Source organism: Staurois parvus, unplaced genomic scaffold, assembly GCF_062004578.1.
Source record: "Staurois parvus isolate SC_StPar_1 unplaced genomic scaffold, SC_StPar_1.0 ptg000716l, whole genome shotgun sequence".
Taxonomy (NCBI): domain Eukaryota; kingdom Metazoa; phylum Chordata; class Amphibia; order Anura; family Ranidae; genus Staurois; species Staurois parvus.
Genome location: NW_028318512.1, coordinates 2720435 through 2746739, shown reverse-complemented (window position 1 = coordinate 2746739; position 26305 = coordinate 2720435). Strand labels below are relative to the sequence as shown.

The window sequence follows — 26305 nt, the reverse complement described above, 5'->3', positions numbered from 1 at the left end:
TACACCGAGTAAATAGATGCCAAACATGTGATGCAACGGCTACAAACTGTAAATTTAATTATCCATAGGCAACACTTTAAAAGTCTTCACAGATTACCACTTTAGATTTACACAGGAGGTATGGTGCTAGAATTATTGCCCTCAGTCTGACATTCAGGGTGATAACTCACATGTGTGGTGCGATTGCTGTTTAAATATGTGTGTAGGACTGACATGTGCGTTCACCTTTGTGTGCAAGCACGGGGGGATGGGGGTGCTTTAATTTATATATAATGTTATTTTTACAGTGCCCCTTTAATTTTTTTATCACTTTTATTGGTATCACAGGGAATATAAATATCCACTGTGATAGCAATAGTGACAGGAACTCTTTACTGAAAGATCTGGGTTCTATTAGACCCCAGATCTCTCTTCTGCCATTAAAAGCTTTGGCTCATACTAAGATTGATATGATCCAATGCTTTTTTTTCAAACCACTAAGGGTTTGCTTACAACCGCAAAACTGGAAGTGATGAAATTCTTATCGGTGGTGATTTTTTGGACCACAGAGATGATCGTAACCGTTTTGGTCTCCAATCATCTTTTATGGTCAGCCAGTAGAACTTCCGGCTGCACTCTTGGGTTTCCCAGTGGAACGGTAGAGCCTGAGAGAGCTGCGGAAGATAAGGGGGGGAGGGGGGGTGTCGTGCTTTTAAAAGCCATCCAGCTGATAATTAGCGACAAGGACTGCTCTTACAAGAAATACGACCGCCGGCTGAATAAAACAATACTTGGTGATCTTTCTGGTATAACCTCTGAAATTCCACATACGTACAGGTCTGCAAGTGGATATTGCAGCCTACCAATCATTAGTGTAGAACTATAGGCATTTTTTTTCAATTATGGATAGCATAAGGGAGGGTTATAACCCCTGTTAGATTTTTTTTTCACCATATGTATGCCATTGGGGAGATTTCCCTTCTCTTCCTATCCCATAGCCAAACAGGAAGTGAGAGGAAATCCCTTCAAATTAAGGAAATCTCTTGGGAACCCCCAGACCATCAAAACTAGAGTACCCATTGGAAGATTTCCAAATAGAGAGGGTGAATCTCCCAATTACAAGGGTGCAGACAGCAATAAAAACCTGACAGGGGTTCTACTCCATCTCCACTCCATCCAAAACTAAAAAAAGGTTTGCGTTTAGTTCTTTAAATATGTGATGAACCATTTTAATGTAAAAACATTTCTCATAGATACACCATTGTTATTTCTTCACACAGAATAGTTATTATTTTATTATTCCTAAAGTGGATTGATGTAATCCTTATCACATTTTTTTTTCATTTTTGGTGGCTCCATTTTTAAACACATAGGGCCTAAGGAAGAATTCCAGGTATTCATCTTTTTACATAGTTACATTGTTCAAGCTTGGTAACTATGTATTTATCATACCTGTTGGATCCCTCTAGAACAGCGGTTCTCAACCTGGGGGTCGCGACCCCTTTGGGGGTCGAACGACCATTTCCCAGGGGTCGCCTAAGACCATCGGAAAACACATATTTCCGATGGTCTTAGGAACCGAGACACCGCTCCTGTCTCCGGCGATGTGTGGGCGGGATGATATGCTGCCCCTGTCACCGCCTCCTCGCTGCTGATTGGCCACTGGAACTGTAGCTCAGGAGAGGCACACAGGCGGCCAATCACCGGCGAGAAGGTGGAGCTTGGAGAGGAGGAGCCGAGCGGCAGCGCACGGAGATCGAAGAAGATCGAGGGAGCTGCAGGAACGAGTGAAGAGGAGAGCGGCCAGAGAAGGAAGACAGCTGACAGGTAAGTGCAAATTTTGCTGCTGCAGCCAGGTATGCAGGCTGTAGATGGGAGAGGGAGAGAGTGAGCCCAGGCTGGAGCAGGTGTCAGCAAGGTAAGTATCATTGGTGTCAGTGGAAGGGATAGTGCCCCATCATTTGTGTCACTAATACCAACGATGGGGCACTATTCCTCCCCCCCACTGACACCAACGATGGGGCACTATTCCTCCCCCCCACTGACACCAACGATGGGGCACTATTCCTCCCCCCCACTGACACCAACGATGGGGCACTATTCCTCCCCCCACTGACACCAACGATGGGGCACTATTCCTCCCCCCACTGACACCAACGATGGGGTACTATTCCTCCCCCCACTGACACCAACGATGGGGTACTATTCCTCCCCCCCACTGACACCAACGATGGGGCACTATTCCTCCCCCCACTGACACCAACGATGGGGCACTATTCCTCCCCCCACTGACACCAACGATGGGGCACTATTCCTCCCCCCACTGACACCAACGATGAGACATTATTCCTCCCCCCACTGACACCAACGATGAGACAGTATTCCTCCCCTCACTGACACCAACGATGAGGCACTATTCCTCCCCCCACTGACACCAACGATGAGACAGTATTCCTCCCCTCACTGACACCAACGATGAGGCACTATTCCTCCCCCCACTGACACCAACGATGGGGCACTATTCCTCCCCCCCACTGACACCCACAATGGGGCACTATTCCTCCCACTGACACCCACAATGAGGCACTATTCCTCCCACTGACGCCAATGATGGGGCACTATTCCTCCCACTGACGCCAATGATTGGGCACTATTCCTCCCACTGACGCCAATGATGGGGCACTATTCCTCCCACTGACGCCAATGATGGAGCACTATTCCTCCCACTGATACCAATGATGGGGCACTATTCCTCCCACTGACACCAATGATGGGGCACTATTCCTTCCACTGACACCAATGATGGGGCACTATTCCTTCCACTGACACCAATGATGGGGCACTATTCCTCCCACTGATACTAATGATGGGGCACTATTCCTCCCACTGACACCAATGATGGGGCACTATTCCTCCCACTGACGCCAATGATGGGGCACTATTCCTCCCACTGACGCCAATGATGGGGCACTATTCCTCCCACTGACGCCAATGATGGGGCACTATTCCTCCCACTGACGCCAATGATGGGGCACTATTCCTCCCACTGACGCCAATGATGGGGCACTATTCCTTCCACTGACACCAATGATGGGGCACTATTCCTCCCACTGATACCAATGATGGGGCACTATTCCTCCCACTGACACCAATGATGGGGCACTATTCCTCCCACTGATACTAATGATGGGGCACTATTCCTCCCACTCATACCAATGATGGGGCACTATTCCTCCCACTGATGCCAATGATGGGGCACTATTCCTCCCACTGATACCAATGATGGGGCACTATTCCTCCCACTGATACCAATGATGGGGCACTATTCCTCCCACTGACACCAATGATGGGGCACTATTCCTCCCACTGACACCAATGATGGGGCACTATTCCTCCCACTGACACCAATGATGGGGCACTATTCCTCCCACTGATACCAATGATGGGGCACTATTCCTCCCACTGACACCAATGATGGGGCACTATTCCTCCCACTGACACCAATGATGGGGCACTATTCCTCCCACTGACACCAATGATGGGGCACTATTCCTCCCACTGACACCAATGATGGGGCACTATTCCTCCCACTGACACCAATGATTGGGCACTATTCCTCCCACTCATACCAATGATGGGGCACTATTCCTCCCACTGACACCAATGATGGGGCACTATTCCCCCAACTGACACCAATGATGGGGCACTATTCCTCCCACTGACACCAATGATGGGGCACTATTCCTCCCACTGACGCCAATGATGGGGCACTATTCCCCCCACTGACGCCAATGATGGGGCACTATTCCCCCCACTGACGCCAATGATGGGACACTATTCCCCCCACTGACGCCAATGATGGGGCACTATTTCTCCCACTGATACCAATGATGGGGCACTATTCCTCCCACTGACGCCAATGATGGAACACTATTCCCCCCACTGACGCCAATGATGGGACACTATTCCCCCCACTGACGCCAATGATGGGGCACTATTTCTCCCACTGATACCAATGATGGGGCACTATTTCTCCCACTGATACCAATGATGGGGCACTATTCCTCCCACTGATACCAATGATGGAACACTATTCCTCCCACTGACACCAATGATGGGGCACTATTCCTCCCACTGCAAAATTACAGTTATGAAGTAGCAACGAAAATAATTTTATGGTTGGGGGTCACCACAACATGAGGAACTGTATTAAGGGGTCGCGGCATTAGAAAGGTTGAGAACCACTGCTCTAGAAGGTGGAAATCACTATAGTAGACTCCCAATACTTCAGTGATCTCCACTAGATTCTGGGTATAGTGGGCACTGGAGGAGCAGAGCCGAGATCAGTGACTGGCAGTCAATGCTGTCTGCTCAGAATGGAAATAGAACTGAGTGATCAATGGTCATGTGATTGCTCAGTTCTTAGGCTTAGAGCCAGAGGGGGAAAGTGAGTTTGTATGTTTATTATTTGTCCTTTAATTTTTTTCTTTACTGGGATACCTTAGTTTCAAGTTTTTATGCTAGGGCATAATTGCATTGAAGTCTTTCTAAACCCAGGACCCTGATTTCACTATATCTGGTTTGCCACAGTACACAGAACATGGAAATGCAATTATTTTAGTAAATATAAACTGATAAATACCTTTTATAATCAGCAGTATATATCAGTCTTGTGACTTCTATCAGTGTCCAGCAGAGCATTCGTTAAGTTTGTAGGAGGAGTTTTCATTCTCTCCTGATTGTCATAGGAGGCTGCATAACCCCTGACCATCTGTCTGGACAGCTCTAATTGCCTCTGTGCTGATCACATTCACCCTCCCAAGTAAAAAAAAAAAACCTCTCTAGCAATACACACAAAACTGAGCATGTGCAGCCTGTCCCCAAGGCTCTTTTCTATCAGCAGATGGATTGGGGACAGTAGAAGAAGGGGAGGATCAGAGAAGACAGGATCAAACATCCTTTTTACACAATGCATAGAATTAACCCCTTAGGCTCCACAGTGAGTATAACAAGCATGCTGTACTGCATATACAGACTGATTTTTACTGTTGTGGGTTTAGTAACACTTTAAGACAGCAAAGTTAGCAAAAGATGATTTCAGTCTGGGTGCTATAAGTTACCGTGCTTTACGTATTGCCTTTTTTTAATGAATGTGTTCTCTTGTGTTATTGATCACTTTCATTTCACAGCCTTTTCCGTAGTTTCCTTCTTGACCCTTCTGCTCATGCGACTGTAGCCTCCTGTACTCAATGAAGGGTACACATCAGGCTGATTTATGAGAGATCCATTGTGTAGCTAAAACGCCACGTGAAATGAGAAAGCATAAGCAGTGACAGCTAAGTATATTCTTCAGTGGCATTATTAGCGCCAAGGTGACTTGTTCATAGACCCGGTGAATCTTCGGTTATTATAACGGGAAGGAGATGGATGCTCCTCGCCGGCGATGACAAGACATCCTGTCCAAAACACCCTCATTTTTCAAAAAGAAGCAGCATCTGCTTTTGAAAGTATAAATACACAAATTGATCTCATGCATGTGACGGAACGGCTGATAAATCCCGTATTTCCATTATAGGCCATAATGTATGTGTTGTGAAGTTATCTCACAAATGGCAAGTTTAATAGTCTCCAGTATTTCATTTCATCCGAAAGCCGGTTAGATTGCCGTATTACACCTTTCAAGTGTAGCCAGCCATGAGCGCATCTTTGTTAATAATGCTTGCCTGAGCTGACGTCGAATTTTATTACTGACAAAAGTTAGATCTGCTACACTTGCAGGATAAAAAGGACCCTTCCATTATGTTTTATTAGCATTGCTTTCTGAAAACTTTCTGATTGCTATTTCTATTCATGAGACACTGCTACAGTCCAGGAAGTGCAGCCCTATAGAGAAAAGGTCATGAGTGGACTTGCAAGACTAACACTTTTAACTTTTTGCTGTCACTGCCGGCCCCTTAAGAGGTTCTTATTACCAGGAGGCAAAGACTGCCTTCCCTTTCATTTGTCCGCTATGATTGGCTGTCATAGTCGTCACATGATCCACAGTTTCTGATAACCAGGAGTTGTAGGTGACAACTTGGCTATTGTGCTGGGAGCAGGAGCGGACTGATAACTCATGGGGCCCCCAAGGCAATAGGGGATCATGGGGCCCCTGTGTCCTTGCCAAACTCAAAAAAGCCTATGAAAAAGGTATCAGGGGCATCTCATGGGGCCCCCTACTGACCCCGGGCCCTTGGGCAGGGCCCGAGTTTCCAAATGGTCAGTCCGCCCCTGGCTGGGAGCACGCAATGAGCATGCTCTGACTAGGGGCGGACTGACCATTTGGAAACTCGGGCACTGCCCGAGGGCCCGGGGTCAGTAGGGGGCCCCATGTGATGCCCCTGGTACCTTTTTCATAGGCTTTTCTGGGTGTGGGCAAGGACACGGGCCCCATTATTCCCTATTGCCCGGAGGCCCCATGAGTTGTCAGTCCGCCCCTGGCTCTGACCACAGACTGATGGTTTCCCATGGATGCATATGTGTGTGTTAGTGGCCACCTATCCTGCCACAGCATATTTGTGTATGGCCAGCAAGAACAGCTTAAAGTGGTTATAAACCCTGACATATACTCAGTGAAGTACAAACACCTAGTACATTATCCACAGAACTTTATTAAAAGGTAAAAAATAATATATCCTCATTGGCCACTTTATTAGGTACACCTGTTCAATTGCTTGGTAACACACATTGCTAATCAGCCAATCACATGGCAGCAGCTCAATGCATTTCGGCATCTAGACATGGTGAAGATGACATGCTGAAGTTCAAACTGAGCATCAGCATGGGGAAGAAAGGGGATTGAAGTGACTTTGTATTTCAATAGTTTTTATTAACTTTTAAACATAGAAAAGACATAGGCATAAGGAACGCCCACACAGGAGCTAGCAATGGCACATATGGTGAGAACATCAAAATAAACTCAGACAGTAGACAATAAATAAATAACAAGGGGCAGGTGTAAACTGACCCCACAGAAACCAGATACAAACAGGGAAGAAAAGAGGAGGGGAAGAAGAAAAAAAAAGTGGGGGGGGGAGAGGAGGGGGCAGAAGGAACATTTAGAATAGAGAAGGAGATTAATAGAGAAGGAGAAAAAGGGTGCCTAGTCGCCTGAACAAGAAAGAGAGGCAGAAATAGATTTAAGTGACTTGTGACATGGTTGTTGGGGCCAGACGGGCTGGTTTGAGCATTTAAAAAACTGCTGATCTACTGGGATTTTCATGCACACCTATCTCTAGGGTTTACAGAGAATGGTCCGAAAAAGAGAAAATATCCAGTGAGCTGCAGTTGTGTGGACAAAAATGCCTTGTTGATGTCAGAGGTCAGAGGAGAATGGGCAGACTGGTTGCTGCGACATTCAGATGGTAAGGTCAGAATTTGGCATAAACAACATGAAAACATGGATCCATCATGCCTTGTATCAATGGTCCAGGCTGGTGGTGTAATGGTGTGGGGGAGATTTTCTTGGCACTAGCAAGGTGTACCTAATGTGACTGGTGAGTGTATACATACAAAGGGAATGCGAATAACAGCATTGTAAATAACCCAGGAACACAAAGGTCAGCCCATTGATGGAACTTCTCTGGTTCCAATGGATGTCCTAAAACAAGCTGATGCATTTCAGGGGACATGGTCCCTTCCTCAGAGCACGACTCTTGATATCCCCCAAAACGTGTCAGCTGGTTTTAGGACATACAATTGAACCAAAGGAGTTGGTGGCCTAACCTTTGGGTTCCTGGGTTTTTTACAATGCTGTTATTCACATTTTCATTCTGTGTATATATTAGTTTTTACCTTTTTAATAAAATGTTGTTGATAATGCACTTGGCGTTTGTGCCTTTTTTAACATTTTTTGTACAGTTGCTAGATTCCTTCATCTACATCATCCAGTCTGGATTGCGGAGTGGCAATTTTTACCTGAAGAACTTTGTTCAGCTTCTCTAGGAAGTTTTAGCGCTATGGTGTCCAGTTGTTACGTAGCCTCCCTGGCGGTATTCCTGAGTGTAGCTCGGGGTAAAGTTTCAGTACCACAAGCGGTAACCCCGAGCTACACTCGGGCTTACCATGTGGCGCTGCTCCGCGATGCCTCGATCACTTACCTTGTCCTGCGCTCCCGTGATGTCCCTCCTGCAGTGTCCCCGGCAATGTCCATCTGTCTTCTGGGTTCCGTCCCCTGCGACGTCGGGACGTACGGGGACGGAACAGCGGGACATTTGAAAATGACAAAAAGTGACATTCGCTAAATACACTAAAATCACATAGTAAACATTACTGTATCAAACCATTTCACATACATTTTGTCCCGAGTGCTTTGTCCTGTGCCCTGCCTGCATTTTTACTGTTCTTTCTGCCTTGAAACTGAGAAACATCCATGGCGTCCAAAAAGCGTCCCTTTAGGTCAAAATCGGTTTTAGACCAGCTAGAGAACAGCGATAGTAAATCAGAACCACTTGCAGAATTGAGTGATAATGATTTGTGGGGAAATTTCAGTGTTTTTGGTTTGATTATATTATTGAATTAAATGTATTATTATATTATTTTTTATGATTATTTATTAAATTATAATTTATTTTGTGTTTCAAGTTTTATCATACCCGGGATGTTTACTAGACTCTTGTTCGGACAGATTTCAGTGAGTTATTCCTAAAAATTACAGGTCTACAATAAAAAAAACTACATATTTCCATGCAAAAAAATGTACCACTTTGAGCACAGAAATATGGACATAATCAGACCGCTAGGGAGGTTAATTATACTAAATACTCAGTGAAGTGACTGGCCTCAGGTAATACACAGATATGAAACAAATTCTTCTACATACGTTGTACCTGTTTATCTGTAGCTTTATCTCCTCTATATCTGCTCAAAGTTCAGAATTTATATAGCATATTGACCTTACAGAAAGCAGGGGCAGAGAGCTGAAGTTGCATTCTGCGAAGCTCTGTGAGAGCTGATTGGAGGGGAGGGATACACCCCCCTTCACACAGCTCACAGGAACAGAGCTGAGGCTGTCAATCACAGGCTTGAAGTTCCTCCATGTCACCTTTTTTTCTTGATATCAGGAAAACTTGTCTGAAGTTACTCATGCTGATAGCAGAGGAATGGGGCAGCAGACATACATGACACTTAGTGCTCTGGATTGAGACAAGTAGACACTATAGAGAATATGCTTTGTTCAAAAGTCATGTATGAGGTTTACAACCACTTTTATTGTAATTTTAAAGGCACAGACTCTTGTTAGGAGCTCTAAATTGCTACACCAGGAGAAGAAAATGCACACTGTGCTTGTGTGAACGAGGGAGAATGCTGGCTCCTGTGATGCTGGAGATGAGCACTCTATGAATATCATGTCCTAGCTACAGAATGCTAACAATAGGGGTTTTCAACAAGACTTTACAGGTGCTGCAAATGTCCTACAGGTATGGCAATTACATTCAAGCAGGAATTAACTGTACCTGAACTCCACTAACTGTAAACGTTATTTCATTAAATTTTTTTATTCAAATTAAACTCACCCATCCATTCATGTCTCTGTGCTTTTTTTTTAGAAATTACTTTGACAACCTCCCCCTAGCATTTTAGATGTGGCCAACTTGAGTAAGGGCAGATGATTTGTGTAGCGATTATGTCCAGGAATCCATCTACCCTTAGCTCAGGCATTCAGGCAGGAGGGTGTGCTTGGCTGAGAAAGCCCCTACTCTCTTCCTTCAGATGAAGGGAAAAAAATGGCCATGAAGACTCTTGGGATGTATGATATCATTTTGGCCTAGGCCAGAATCCAGGAAACAACTGAATAAAAAAAAGTAAATATAATATACCAAGTATCACTAAATGGCGGACCGTGGTTCAGATGCGGACCTAGCCAATGTTTTTATCGGGACCCGATCATGCCTTTTTAATTTATCCAGTGGCTGATTAGAATCAGGACAGTGCTAGCAGCCAATCACCTGCTAGTTATTATTATTATTATTATACAGGATTTGTATAGCGCCAACAGTTTGCTCAGCGCTTTACGTTATAATGGGAGAGAGCACAGTAACAATACAATACACGAGGGGTTCAAGGGCCCTACTCCTTGGAGCTTACAATCTAGGAGGGAGGGGAGAGTGGTACAGGAGGAAATAGCTGTGGGGGATGGAGTGGTAGGAAGAGCAGAGGAGATCGGCAATTAGGTGAGGGCGGGGTAGGCTTCTCTGAAGAGATGGGTTTTCAGGGTGCGCCTAAAGTTGAGGAGGGTAGGTGACAGTCTGATTGGGGTAGTGAGTTCCAGAGGATGGGGGAAGCCCTGGAGAAGTCCTGGAGACGGGCATGGGAGGAGGAGACCAGGGAACTAGAGAGGAGGAGGTCTTGTGAGGAGCGGAGTGTGCGTGCTGGGTGGTACTTGAATATTAGGTCGGTGATGTAATTTGGGGAAGTATGATGGACAGCTTTGTACGTCAATGTTAGTGATTAGAATTTTATGCGTTGGGCAACCGGAAGCCAGTGGAGGGATTGGCAGAGAGAGAGTTAATACAAAAAGTTAACCCCCGCAGCTTCCATGCCCTTTTCAATGCTGTGCTGTGCTTCCCGCATCTGATCCAGAAATGTTATGACCGCTCTCTCACTCTGCTCAATGCTGTGCTGTTATTCCACACTCGCTCCAGAAATGTTTTGTCTCCTGCTGTCCACTCTGCTGTTATAACAGCAAGGGAGGATGGGGGTAAAGAATCTGCTCTGTTCAGTGATGCACTGTGCTTCCCAAACCTTCTCCACCCCCCACTCTTCGCTCTAAGGAAGAACACTATTGTGGGGGGGGGGTTGGGATGTGAGGGGGTAGGGCAGTGCTGTTGGGGAAGATGTAGGGGGCAATGCTGTGGGGAGGGAGATGTAAAGGGGGGGCAGTGTTGTGGGGGGATGTGAAGGGGGCACAGTTCTGCTGGGGGTTATGTGAAGGGGAAGAGGACAGTAGTGTGGGGGAGTGATTTGAAGGGGGTAGCGGACAGTAGTGTAGAGCAGGGGTGATAATTTGAAGGAGGGTTGAGGACTGCTGAAAATAATGGGGGTGTACTGTAAAGGGGTGGGTGGAGGTGTTGGGCAGGGCGTCTGAGAACGCAATTGTGAAGGTGAAACTGATGGGAAGTTGGGGACAATGATGTATAGGGGGGGACGGAGGACACTGAAGTATAGGGATTGTGATATACAGTAGGAGAGGGCTGAAAAAAAATACAGTTCGGGCCTCTGTTGGAAGAAAATTTTACTGGTCGGACTTCCATGAGTTTTAATTCAGTACCCCTGTAATATACTGTCCTATCTATGTACTAATGATAGTAGCATAAGGTTTAAAATAATTAATGTTGATAAACCTCTTCCCACCGACCATACGTATACATGCGTACCTCTCTTTGTGTTGGGAGCGTGCTTCCAGCACAAAAACTGGGCTCTCACTGAGAGCCTCAGGTCTCGTACAAACGATAAGGACCCAGGTCTGCTGGTTCTGGGTCACCTGATCGCTGTGATAGCCTCTGATTGGCTATCACAGTGATCAGTCACTGTGCAGCCCGCTCATGTGTTTACCTCCTCTTCTGAATAAAGAGAAGGATACATTGTATCTTTCTCTCCTTGCAGGAGAGAAAGATGAAAACAAACAAAAGTGTGTAAAAAAACATTATAACAGCAATAATAATAATAAAAAATAGCTAGATCAAGGTTTGATCTAGGTCAGTGCCATAGTTAGTGTTTGAGTGAAGGCAAGGGTGAAAAGTCAGGGTCAGTATATTTTGGTTATGATTAAAAAAAAAAAAATTAAATCAGTGTCAGTGTATTTCAGGAGGTAGGCTAAAATAAAATAATCACCATTGATTCTCAGCCCTACTACAGGTACAAACAATAACTAATATAAACATGTAGTATCGATGTGATGGTCAGGAGCAGGAGAATTCTATTTTGGGTTGTTCTTTGTTGCTTAATTATTGTAATAACAAATAATATACAGCTACATTTAAAAAAAAAATTATACTAACTTGGGCCAGTTTTCCTTTGATAATAAAAAAAGCAGGCGATCTAATACCATTTCCTACCAAAAAAAAGCCCAATTTGTCCTGAAAAAAAACAATATATAACCCACCTGGATACACAAAGTACAGCAATGATACATATGTCAAAGTTGCAAAATTGTGTTCATACGTTAATATTTGTTTCACATCCAGTCAAGGGGTTAAGAGAGTTTCAACCCGCTTTAAGCAACAAATATAATAAAAAATGTTTTATAAATAATAATTGTAGAGTACAAAATCTGGTGCAGCTGTGCATGATAGCCAATCAACTTCTAACTTCAAGTGATTCTAAAGGTTCATTTTTGTTTTTTGGAAAATAACAAACTTATAATTATCAACTCTGTACAGTGATTTTGCACAGAGCAGCCTGGATTCTCTTTTTCTCATGTCCCTTGCTGGCGCTCCTGGCTCCTCCTTTATGTCGGGTGCCCCCACAGCAAGCAGCTTGCTATGGGGGCACCCGAGCAGGTGTGTTACCAAGCCACTGCTCCGTGTGTCTGTGGATTTTCTCATTGGCTGACTGGCTGTGATTGACAGCAACGGGAGCCAATGGCTTCCGCTTGCTGTCTCAGTCAATGAGGAGGCAGAGACCCGGGACAACTGAGGCTGTTGTGCACATCGATGGATCGTGATGGGGCTCAGGTATTAGGGGGTGCTGGGGGCACTGCTGCACACAGAAGGTTATTTTACCTTCATGCATAGAATGCATGAAGGTAAAAAACCTTGGGCCTTTACAACCACTTTATGCTTGTTCAATTAAGCTTTCACAATAAACCCTGGAATCAGATTGGTTGTCTATGCAGAGCTGCACCAGATTTTGCAATCTCTGGGTTTGGTAAATCAACCCCACAGCATATATATATATATATATATATATATATATATATATATATATATATATATATATACACACAGAGAGAGAGAGAGTGAAAAAGAGAAAGGGAGATCATTTTTATTATATTATCAACCAAGTAAAACATGTCAATCTGATGAGTGCATAAGGAAAAGAAAAGACAGGAAAACAAAATAAAGAATAATATCTAGGAGAGCAGATGGCCCTTTGAGATAAAATAAATCAAGATAAGAATATATCCTTTCCTATAGCTCTCACATCTTCAACTTTCCAAGTATGTGATAAATGTCACAGGCAATTTATGATTTTGGTTTATACTGCTTTTGGGAAAGATATTAAAAGAAAAGGGCAGCAAATTAATTACTCTGGTCAGAGCCTACAATGCTAAATGTAGCAATGTGACATTATTGTGAGAGTGGAAGAGAAAGGAAAAGAGGGAGTCAGATGATGCCTTTTGCTATCTGTCCTTTCGCTCGCAGTCAGGGGTTTCTAAAACAGTAAAGGCAGCAAGTAGAACGTGTGAACTTTGGATCATATGTGTCACTTTGCATCTGTGTCCATCTCAGTCTTCTGCTCCAAAAATCTGCAGTCTGGTCATTGCTCTGCTTATATATCCAGCTTTTGGGCAAACGGCATATCTAGAACTAAATAGAACATAAATAAATCAACAAATGTAAAATTATGAGTAGAAGTATGTAGGCAGTGCTGGATTTATAAGGGGGCAAAAAGGGACAACTGCCCTGCGCTCCCAGACAGAAGGGCCCCACTTTTATACAAAAAGAATATAAAAATAAAATAATAAGATTATTAAAATATATATAATAATAATGAAATATATAATAATAAAAAAATCCTTTGCTTTAATAAATGTATCTTGGTAAAAGGTATTTTGCCGGGCATCATCTGTAAAAGTTTTTCTTTAGAGTGGTATATTGTATCATTTTTAAAAACAAATTTTGGCAGCTCAAACAAATCCTATACAGAGCAATTATGCTCCACAAGTGGAACTTTAGGTCAAAGAAAAAAAATAGAGGACAGGCAGTATTTTTAATACAGAGGAGACATTCTTTGTCTCTTCTGCATTAAAGATACTTACTTGCCTGTCTGCAATCAGGGTACTTGTTGTGGGACATTTTTCTAGGAGGGAAAGCGCAAACGCAGCTCACAGTACAAATTTGCAAATGTGTAAAAGTGATGTCAGCCCAGCCAATGAAAGCAGCCAGCGATGGAGATCCAGAAGCCAGATGCCCAAAGATGTCAGGATGTCGCATCGCTGGAGCCAAGGTGAGCATAGTTTTCCTTTAAGGAAGGTTGCCTCTGACTGTGTATGTATATGCACATGTGATGTGTCAAGCATTTTAAAAATGTGTGACTGTCATTGAGAATGTAAACCAACTCTGTGTAATAGGGTGATACTCCATACTGAAATGACAAGTGCTTCACTGTGTTCACACTGGTGCCCCACATAGTTGTAAACTCACTGTCATTTCATGACCACCTATCTCTAGGTAAGTCACACTTGCTTTTTGGGACTATTCCAGTTTGCAATCCGGTCCTGATGGCAGATATTCCTTAGCCCTTATAACCGTGGTTGCTGACAGTGACCAATAACTTTCCACTGGATCTCCATCAATGTTAGGCAATTCCTCTCCTCCACAGGCAGTATTTCATATTTTCAACATAAATCAAAACAAAACCAGACATCCCATAGTGTAAAACTGTATAAAACTTTAATATGGGGTCAAACAATAGAAATGCCACTCACATAAAAAGTGCCTTTCCTGGCACTAGGTGTATTCAGCTTTGTATAATATGAATGGGAATTAAGATGGCCGCCACATTCCAGCATGTGTTCCAAATCCCGGAAGTGATATCAGCGGAAGTTGTGTCGTAAGCCCTCGACTAGTTTCGACCAATAGATCGTCCTCAGGAAGTACAAAAATGACAGTGAAGCATTTGTCATTTCAGTATGTAGTATCACTGTTAAAGATACAGCACCATTGCACCAATTATTCACATGTTGGGACTGAATATTAATATTGTATTTGGATTTTGCTCAGCGCTATCACTTTAAAGATTGCGCAGTTTATTTTGTCTATTTGTGACCTTAGCGCGGTCCATTTTTTAAATATATAAGATTTTGTGTTTAGGAATTCACATTTAGGACTGCTGCTATATAGGTATCTTATATATAGTTAAATTCTTTCACATATATGTGAATTAATTTTTTCCTAAGCGCAACAGCACCCCCATTTTTCTTTCAAATTGTGTAATAGGGGCTCCAGAACCCGAAGAGCCCCTGGCCCCCCTGGTTCTAAATCTGGACCTCTATTTAGCCCTCATGCATGGCGTATGAATTTATGCTCTGTTTTTTTCTTCCATAACTTTTCTGCCTGTAACATTGCCTATGTAGACCTGTTTATGTGCATATGACATTGAGTGTAAATGCATTAATGTATTCTGCCCATTGGAGTACGTTTATGCTCATATGTGCGCATTTATGTGTATAAGCATGTAAATTATGCTTATAGGCTCTTCTCTGAATGCAGCTTTGTTTTTTCATAGAGGGAGCCATTGGCTCCCCTTGCTATCAATCATGGCCAGTGAGCCAATGAGCAGAGAGAGGGGGTGGGTTCGAGTTACGGTTCCATGTGTGAATGGACACACAGAGGAGCAGCTCCGGAGCGACCCTGCTCGGGTGCCTCCAAAGCAAGCTGTTTGCTGTGGAGGCACCAGACAGGAGGGAGGGGCCAGGAACACTGGCCGAGAGCCCCAGAAGAGGAGTATTGGGGCTGCTCTGTTCAAAACCAGTAAACAAAGCAGCTAGTTATAACATGTTGGTTATTTAAAAAAAAACTGAGCCTTTAGTATTGCTTTAACTACCTCTTCTGGAGGGTTTCTTCATAGCGTGCTTTAAAGAGGAATTCCAAGTATAGATACTTTATACATGTTTACATTGGTCCAAGCTGGACCAATGTACATACCATACCTGGCTGATTGCCCTGGGAGCTGGAAATCAGTGAAGTAGACACCACTATTCCAGTGCTCTCCTCTAGCTTCCGTGTCCCGCGCCGAGCGGCTGCCCTGCTGCATTCTGAATACAGGAGTTCTGTCACTCAACGTTTTCTCGATGAAAGCAAAGCATTCTCTGGTTGGACCAGTTGGAGAGCATGATGTCACCATCTCACCTCAGGACAGGACCCAGAAGCAAGTGGAGGTCACTGGAGTAGCAGTGATTTCCAGCTTCCAGGGGCATTAGCCAGGCATGGTATATACATAGTACCAGAAGACCTCCCAGTGGGACTTTATTGCTGCATTGAGAAATTACACATATATCCAAAAAGTCATTGTGGTTAAACAATTATCAGCTTTATTGCATACACATATTTTGTATAAAATACATAAATTCTAAAGGAACATTGTTCTGACAGTATTCTTACAGAAAGACTCTTTGCACAAGGTCAAAGACCACTCAGATAAAAGTGAGTGGTCTTTGACCTTGTGCAAAGCATCTATCTGTAAGAATACTGTTGGAGCAATGTTCCTGTAGAATTTATGTATTTAAAATGTGTATGCAATAAAGCTGATAATTTTTTTTAACACAATGTCTTTTTGGATATACGTATAACTTCTCAATGCTGCAATAAAGTCCCACTGGGGGGTCTTCTGGTACATGTATCCATTCAGGAACGTGCAGCCAGATACTTGACTTTTTGGTTATGGTATATACCAGGGGCGGACTGACAACTCATGGGGCCCCCGGGCAATAGGGGATCATGGGGCCCCTGTGTCCTTGCCCAAACTCAAAAAAGCCTATGAAAAAGGTACCAGGGGCATCTCATGGGGCCCCCTACTGACCCCGGGCCCTCGGGCAGTGCCCGAGTTTCCAAATGGTCAGTCCGCCCCTGGTATATACATAGTTACATGGTCCAAGCTGGACTAATCTAACTATGTATAAAATAGCCATACTTGGAATTCTTCTTTAAAGTATAACTAAAGGCAATTTTTGATAGAGTTGAGATGGATTAAAGCTTGGGTTTTTCTTGCTGTCTGTACCCCACTAGGGAGATTCACCCTCTCTTTCTCCTATTTACTGTTATCACTGAAAATGAATAAAAACCCCAATTTTTGGGTAGTCCACAGAACAGGAATAGAAAGGAATGTGACACTAGTTCTGGTCATAACAAAGAATTCCCTAACATTAAAGGGTCTTCCTCTCTCTTCCTGTTTTGGCTATGGGACGGAAAGTGAAAAACAATCTCCCCAATGGGACACAGATGCAAAAAAAAAGCCCTGACTGGGGTTGTACCCTCCTTTATTCTATCAAAATAATAATAACACAACTTTACCTTTATTTCAACTTTAATCTTGTTGTTATCTGATTAACTACATAAAAATACTTTCTTGTACACTTGAAACCGCAAAACTCCGAGAAACATCTCTTCTCCGTACCTGTACTAGATATAAAAATTAACTTGACGCTGAATTGAAGGTGTTCTGTTATATTGATTGGCAATCAGCTGGTGGACTTTCATCTGGAGATCCGGACAGCAGCACACTTCCTGTCTTAGGGTCAATTCACACCACAAAAACGCACCCCAGAGCCATTCCAGATACATGCACATTTTTAACATGTTTTTAATGCTTTTGGGTGCATTTTTGTTGTGTTTTTGATACATTTCAAGGTGCACAACAGATTTTTTAAACTTTTTTTTTCCCCTATGTTTTCACTGTACTAACGACCAGTCCATTTTTTATTTGTTCTAGTGCATTCCAGTGCTATTTTGATGCCTTTTACCACTTTCAGTACAGTCCAGTGCAGGAAAAATGCAGCAAGGAACTGGAACACCCTGGTACTGACCGCACTAACATGAACTATGCCATTGGAAGCGACATAACCTACTTGCTATGCATTTTTGATGCAGAAAAAAACTCAATGGACTGCATGTGGTGTGAACCGGCCCTTAGGGTGTCTCCTGTATCTATGGAGGAGCAACAGAGACACCTTTTGGACAGCAACATTGTCTGTCTGGGGAAAGGGAGTATTAGATTGACTAGTAGATTTAGATGGACATAATTGACTAACAAATTAAAGCCTAACTCCAGCTAACACTTTTTAATCAGTTACAGAAGCAGTTTATTTTTCCTTTTGGGATTAAGGTTTTAACTAAATAAAATATTACCATTGTAAGCACTCCTGTCAGTGGTAAATGGTTTGTCTCAACCATCTAACTGCTACTTTTGCTGGACAGATTGGTCTGTTAAAGGAAACTGAAAAATAACAGACCTTATAAAAATAATACATAATTATAATATGTAAATTAAAACATTTATCTATGTGGTGAAAATAAAGTAAAAAAGCTTAGAAAAGAAAATAATACAGCCATCACCTTAAAGGAGTGGTAATTTTAAATGTATTATTTTTTCTGTTGGGTTTAGATGCACTTTAAGTATTTACTGATTTTCTTATTCAGATCTTAATTTTTTTTAATATTTTATTTTTCAATTTGACTAAAATTTGTTGTTGATGTAGATTAATGTTAGTAGTGCAAAACTGTATTGTTTCTGTTAGCATTCTTGTGTAACGTAAATACATTTGCACATTCAGGGCTACTACCAATAGTTAGAAAATCTGAATCTTTTGTGTTTTCTTGCTGTCTTTGCAATTTAGTGTCTCTATTATTGTTTTGTTTTTTTTTTTAGTTTTTACAAATCACACCCTGTCCTGTTTAATAATGGTTATTGTACCTAGAAAAGAAGCTGCTGAGGCTCCATTTTTTCATGGTCTTTTTTTATCACGCTCTGAGCAGTGTTGTACATCAGTTTTGTCAGCTGCCATAACATAATCACACTGTTGCTGGGTGGGAGGGAAGATTGTGGGTGACAAAATAACAACTCTGAAACTTTGTTCTCAGTTGTGTATCATTGGTAAACACAAGCTGAAAATAGTCAGTGTCTGCACAGTGCAGGGAATCGGAAGAAAAACGAACTACCAAGAATAAATCAGGATTTAAAGGGTCAGTCCATCCCAAACAAATATGTCAAAGGGATTAAAGGCATTGTACACTTACAAAGGTTTTTGTTGTTTTAACTAGGTGTAAGTGTAGTTAAATTCCCTATGTTGTTTGCTTTGCCCTGTAATGATAGGCTCACATGTTGTGGCTGCAATAGCGGCTGATCGATTCCCCTACATTCATGTATTCATTCACCTTTCCTGTCCCTATTCATCAAAGGATAAGACAGCTTCTTGTTCTGGGCCACATAGGGATTGATTTACCAAAACTGGAGAGTGTAAAAGCTGGTGCAGCTGTGCATGGTAGCCAATCGGCTTCTAACTTCAGCTTGTTCAATTAAACTTCCAAAAGTGGAAGCTGATTGGTTTCTGTGCAGGGCTGTACCAGATTTTGCACACTCCAGCTTTAGAAAGTCAACTCCAAAATGTCTAATTCATGCCTCACCATTTCCTCTGTGTTGCATCACAAATATGGGAGCAGGGGCGGACTGACCATTTGAAAACTCGGGAATTGCCCGAGGGCCCGGGGTCAGTAGGGGACCCCATGAGATGCCCCTGGTACCTTTTTCATAGGATTTTTTGAGTTTGGGCAAGGACACAGGGGCCTCATGATCCCCTACTGCCCGGGGGCCCCATGAGTTGTCAGTCCGTCCCTGTATGGGAGTGCTAATGTGATGAAAGATTGCATGCTGAGCTCTCTCTTAATTGCTTCACCTGATTGTGTCAGATGTAATTACTATTTAGCTCTCACCTTTACCTGCACTAGACTGAGAGACTCCGTGATTGTGGGATATATAGTTTCTTCACAGGAAGTGTCAGTTCTCAGACTACAGACCAAGGTCATGCATTAGCCTTTGCAGTGCCATGCCTCATGTTTGAACACAAAAAGAAACAGCTGACACCAAATTATGAAGATTTACTCTACTATGAGCTGTGTGTACAGGGCAACAAACGACACCATGAAACTATACGATCAATGCATATCCTATGTAGATAAAAAACACATGCAGGTAGAAAGGTTTACAATGCCTTTAAATAGGTATCCAGCTACCTGAAGGTTTATAAAACAGTCATAAGTTTTGTCTGATGGGTTGAGGAGGTATTGCAAAATTGAGAATCAGGCTTAGATTAAATGTGATTCCTTAGTACATTGGGATGTTTAGGAGTTATATCCCTACAGTCTCCACTCAAATTGTCAGTTTGAGGTATGTGATGATACACTATAGGATTAATTTATTGTTGAGTCAAAGTGGAACTATTGACTCAAAAATTGGGTCCTGTTGGAACAAGATTGCTTCCCTATTCCTCTTTCCATCTTGGTGTGGCTCCCTTCTAGCTCATGGCGGGCCCCGAGCCCTGACCATAGATGGCACACAGGACCTTCTTGACCACAAAGATCCCTCCTCCACCTTCTCCTCTTTTTCCTGTGATGGGTCAGAAGATTTTCCTGCCAGCGCACAGAGTAAACCGCTCCAGTGTCTCATAGTTACATATTTGCATAGTTAGTCTGGTTGAAAAAAAGATGCATGTTCATCTAGTTCAACCATTAAAATGGGAATGGAAAAAAAAAATAAATAAATAAATAAATATATATATATATATATATATACACACACACACACACAATCCTATACTCACAGTTGGCAAGGCAAAAACCCCCAATAAAGCTTGATCCATTTTGCTCCAGTAGGGGAAAAAATTCCTTTCTGATCCCCTAAGAGGCAATCCGATATTCCCTGGATCAACTTTACCTATAAATATTAGTATCCAGTTATATTATGTACATTTAGTATTGGGAACGATCAGGATTCTACACTGTATATAACCAAACCTGGTTGGACCTCAAATGAATTCAAACCTTTCTCGTACCCTGTTGGATCCTCTAGCTGCATTCTAAATTAGGCATTTCTTTAGATGTTTACCATCTCCTAATTTTACATTATGGATGGACTTGACCTGTTTGACCTAAATTAAGTACTTAAAAAAAAAAAAAGTGGAACTATCAGCAAAAGCAAAAATTACATACAGTACTAAACTACAATCTGTCACTAATATCATCATTTTTGTTTTTCATCAGTTTTTTTTTTTTTTTCTGTCCCCGTAATAGATTTGTTATTTGTTGATCTTGTAGATTTACTTTCCCTGTTTCTTGTCACTTTCCCAGTTCCTATTAACATTTGTTTGGAATGAGCAGTAAACAAAAAAACATGGCAGAGGTTTCAACAATTTACCATGCTATCCAAACAAAATGCAAAATAAATTTGACTACAGATATCCTTTAGCCCCTTCCCACTCAGGCCCGGCATCCATTTCAGTGGGTCTTTACTATGGGGTGTGGGGCAGACTTTCCAATCATATAACCACTGTGATTGGCCCTTACATGATCTGGAGCCTGTCCTACCAGCTCCCAATCATATTAGAGACTGGGAGCTGTCCATGGACACATATGTCTGACATGTGGGTCTTAGGACCCACCCTCTTTGGCACTGCACTTATGCATTATATGGGCAACAAGAGGTTAAAACGGTTGTACTTGTGAATAAATTTATAGTATAGTTGATTTGAGCAAATGTTAGCAAATGGAATTATTGTAGTACCTCTTGTCTGATGGTGTTATTATGTGGAGAAGAAAATTTTTCCATAAGCCAATCATCAAGGTTTTGAATGCTGTGGGTTTGTGTACTTTTCCTCTCTGGTCATCGAGTCTCTGTCTACAGTGAGGGTCGTACCAGGGGCGGACTGACCATTTGGAAACTCGGGCTCTGCCCGAGGGCCCGGGGTCAGTAGGGGGCCCCATGAGATGCCCCTGGTCCTTTTTCATAGACTTTTATGAGTTTGGGCAAGGACACAGGGGCCCTATGATCCCCTATTGCCCGGGGGCCCCATGAGTTGTCAGTCCGCCTCTGGGTCGTACACATACTTTGCCAGATGTAATTCACCATCTCCTTGAGCTAAAACGTAATATAATAAATGCTATTCCACAAAAATTTTAAACTTGCTGGAACACATGAGCCACAACCATTATAAGAACACATGAAAAACATAGTTTTACCGAAATGTGGTAAGTTAATGAAAACTCCGAGATATCCGGTCTATGCACATTGGCAATAGCGCCTATGCATTTTTTTTCCTCAATTCTTTCTTGAATGAAAGATGAAAACAAGAAACTTTGCCAAGTTCTCTCATGGCCTCTTAAAAGCGCCACCCGCCTGAGTCGGCATGATCATGTCTTTGCTTAGCTCTGCCCTCTACTTAGGGTGGAGCTAAGAGGTGCCATCATTATGGGCGGCTTTTGTTAATGTTAATGCCTGGCTTATGTTCCCTTGCTTGTACGTATATCACTTTATTTTAATACCATCATCCTGCATAGAGGAGAGAACCATCCATCCTTCTCTGAGCAGTATAAAGCAATGTAAGACCTCCTGTGTGATGAGGTCTGAGTTTTGGGTAACCAGCTTTGTTTGCTAAGGGCTGGAGCACTGGAGTTGATGAAAGTTGCTAGAAGGCTGAGATTCAAAGTGGACCCCCTCTTTAATTTTATACTTTATTTGAAAAACCCCTACATATACCCAGCAAAGTGACTGGTCTCAGGTGATACTGGTGACACATGGAAATGGAGCAAATTCCCCTATATACTATAAGCTGGGCCTGTTTAATCAAACCTGTCTTCTCTATTTACATTGAAACTGCAAAATGTACACAGAATTCCTAAGCTCCAGAAGGTGGGGATCTGATGTCATACACTGCACAGCACAGAGCAAGGAGCTGAGTGTAATCTGACTCTTGAGTGTGGAGGGAATAGACACACCACCTTTACATGTCTCATAGAGAAATGTACACAGCTGAGGCTGTCATTCACCTGCTGTGTGCTGGTGAGGGGAGGGCTGTCTGTTGGGATTGTCTGGCGTAGGTATAGACTGTGACTCATGCAGATAGCAGAGTAGAAGATAAAGTAATCACACTATATGCTATGAATTGAGGCATATACACACTATAGAAAGATATACTTTGTTTAATTTCGTAGGTTTGCAACCACTTTAATGATATATTAATACAAATACAGAGTTGCATTAATCTGTGTCTTTTATATCTGCCTAGAGCTCAGTTTTAAATAGTAGTTTCCTGGCTGCCATGCTGCCCTTACTGCTTCAGTACTTAGTCAGTGACCTGGAATGAATATGGTATTGAGGGCCAGTTCACAGCAGAACATGGTGCGGGAAACCCACGTTCTTTGCACATTTCTGGCACCATGTTAAAAACACACTGCAGTTGTGATCTGCAGTGGGTGCCAATGTGAACTTCATGACATCCTATACACAGGTTGCAAATGCAGTGTGCTTTCCTGCACTGACTTGCATGGTACAGCAATACTATGTGAATTGGTTGCCATACATTGCACTAATTTTGGTGTGGTCCAACATGATTTCAACCCATTCAGATGAATGGGCTGAAATTGCACTGCACTCTGATCGCATGCAAATTGCACAGGAATGCACATTGCATCCTGTGTGATTTATGATGTGAACCAGTCCTTAGACTCCACTTCTACTAAGTGATTTGGAATCATGGGTGGAACCACCACATTTCTGGCAACAATTCCAAATCATACGACATTAATGCAAAACTCACAGCATGTGTTTAGGTGCCATTCATTCTAAATGGCAACCCAAATGTCATGCAGTTTTGCCGCAATTGTCGCTCAATAGAGTGCTGCTGCAGTTGTGGAAAAATGCGACCTTAAAGGTCACCAAAAAAGGAGCAGGAGCTTCTTTGGGGCAAGAAACACTCATAGGGCAGCCTATTGAAGTGAATGGGCTGCTCTATGCTTGACACTCAGAATCGAGTGAAAATTGCCCACACAAAATCGTGAGCGGGAACCCAAGTTTCTGGTACACGAAGTGTTAATGAGGCCTTAGAACATTTGAGTTTTCTCATTCATTCCTGATCTATATGCTTGTTCCAAGTCAATGACTCAGAAAGTGATGAAGCCACGGGATCAGTATAAGTTGGGCAACTAGAATTTCCAGGGGCAGCTCCGGTATTCCTCTGAAGACTGATTTACTTTAACGAATAGCCCTGTCTGAGTTTGCAATAAAGCCTTTTTTATTCTGAAGGTTTCCCAAAAGTTCTCATGAAAAGGCAGTTAGGTGGATCATTATTTACAGGAGTAAACGCTGTGATCTTACTGCATGAGAGCCTTTCTATTTTCTGCCATGTTTCATATCCACTCTGTCTCATTTTCTTGCTCTGTATCTCCGAATTGCTCTTTGAAGATGCAACCTGGTCTCTGCCTTTGTGTTGCCTGGAGCAAAATACATTCATCCAACGCATGGCTTAATTCACTCAGATCAATATTTTAACACTTTCCTCCCATTTATTACTCATTGTATCATCATAGCGTCAACATGGGAAATAATGTTCCTTAAAGTAGTCCTGACATTGCCTAAGCTAACAAGAATGCTGGAAGGACCTGTTATTCTTCAAATCATTTCCTACTGTATTTCCCTTTGGAGCCACCGGATTCCAATCCTAGCTTGTATCTGTTCAATTTTATAATAACGGAAATATAAAGTCTATGGGGTTGATTTACCAAAGGCTGATAGGCTGTTCATTGAAAGTGCAATTGGAAGTGCACTGAAAGTGCAGTTGCTTTATATCCAAGGGGAAGCTCTGAAATAAGGCGAAGCTCTGCTGATTTCTTTCATGCAATCATTTGCAAGCAAAAATGTTTTGTTTTTTTGTTTTTTTTTCCTTGCATGTTCCCCTCAGATCTAGAGCCTCTGCACTATCAGTGCACTTGTAGTGCACAGTCTACTTGCCTTTAGGCTACGTTCACACTAGCGTTGTGTGCAGGCGGCAGAGAGGCGTTTGGGAAGCATTTTTACCACTTCCCAAACGCCTCTGACAATTCTGCACATTGCAGCACATGGTGCTGTTCTAACGGCAGCGTTAGCGTCGCGGCAAAACGGATGCCTCTGGTCGAGTCAGGAGGCGTTGAAGCCTCCTATTCTAATCTATTGTGCTGCTCCGCAAACACCCGGCCAGCGTTTGCAGCGCGGTTGTGGGGCAGTAACACCATTTAAACTTCATTATAGGCGTTTGTGGAGCGTTTAACACTCGGCAAACTCCTAGCAACCGCTGCTAAACCGCGCATTAAAAAACGCTCTGCAAACGCCAGAACAACGCTTGCCAAACGCTATAGGGGCGTTTGGCTAGCGTTGGTAAAACAGTCAAGTGTGAACGAGCCCTTAGTAAATCAACCCCTATATGTCATTCATTTGCTAAAGCACTTGTTAATTATAAATGGTAATTTTTTTTCTTTCAGGGCTGGTTTACACCTGGAATTGCACATGAACTCGCAGTGCATTCCTGTGCAATTCACATCTGGCGCAGTACGGCATAATTTGAGCGCATTTATTTTATATGGATTGAATCGCTCTGCATAAAAAGTATTGCATGCACTACTTTGAAAAGCACACTGCAGTCGGATTGCATGGCACTTCTGCACCATGTTATCCGGCGCAGGCAAACGCAGTGCATTTGCGACCTGTGTTTGGGGTGTTGTTAAGTTAACAATGGCACCCGCTGCAGATCGCAACTGCAGTGTGTTTTGAACATGGTGTCGGGAATACGCAGGTAACACAGGTTTCCTGCACTGTGTTCTGGTGTGAGCCCTCAGGGCACGTTCACATGTGCGGCAGAGGGTGACTCCTCTCTGAAAAGTGATCCACACTTATATCACTTTTCAGATGTGTTTGTCAGAATCTGAGGAGGCGATATATAACACCTCCCTGCTGCTTGATTTAACTGCACTTGGTTGCAATGTGGCCCCATAAAACTGCATTAGTCGCATTTCATGGTGGCGCCGCCTGCCGAAAGCAGGGGTTACGGTAAAATTGTGGCTCCACTGTCTAGCTGCATTTGCAAACAAAGCCTTAGTAAATAGTGTTTTTACCTTTTTTCATCCTTTGTAGTATCTCAATGCTGCTGATCTCCCCCAGCCCCCTTGCAGCCACTCACTGTGTACATTCACTCACTCCAGCTGCATGTCATTGCTCACCTTGACCTTCCTGATGGTTACAGAAGGAAAAATGTGCATGGGCCATCAGTCTTGTACAGTCCCCACTGGAAGTGCTGCATAAGAATCATCATGGCAGGTTGGCTTCATAGCTCACAGAACGTGTGATTTTTGTGATTTAAGAAGACATAAACACTTGGTGGAATAATTTGCTTATCTCTACTAATTATACTAGGTGATTAGAAGAGTCATTTAAAGCTAAACTCTAGGCAGATGTAAAAGACACAAATTGATTTTTAATGCAAACAGTATAAATGCTAAAATAAAGCAGAGCTCAGACTGGGAGAGGGAGAAGCAGCACAAGGAGCCTG

The 26305-nt window shown here is 42.9% G+C and overlaps 1 protein-coding gene across 1 annotated transcript in view; it reads left to right on the top strand.

Annotated features, from left to right (window-relative positions):
- LRP1B (LDL receptor related protein 1B) overlaps positions 1–26305 on the top strand; it is a 2076109-nt gene that overhangs the window by 707600 nt on the left and 1342204 nt on the right. The window lies entirely within an intron of this gene.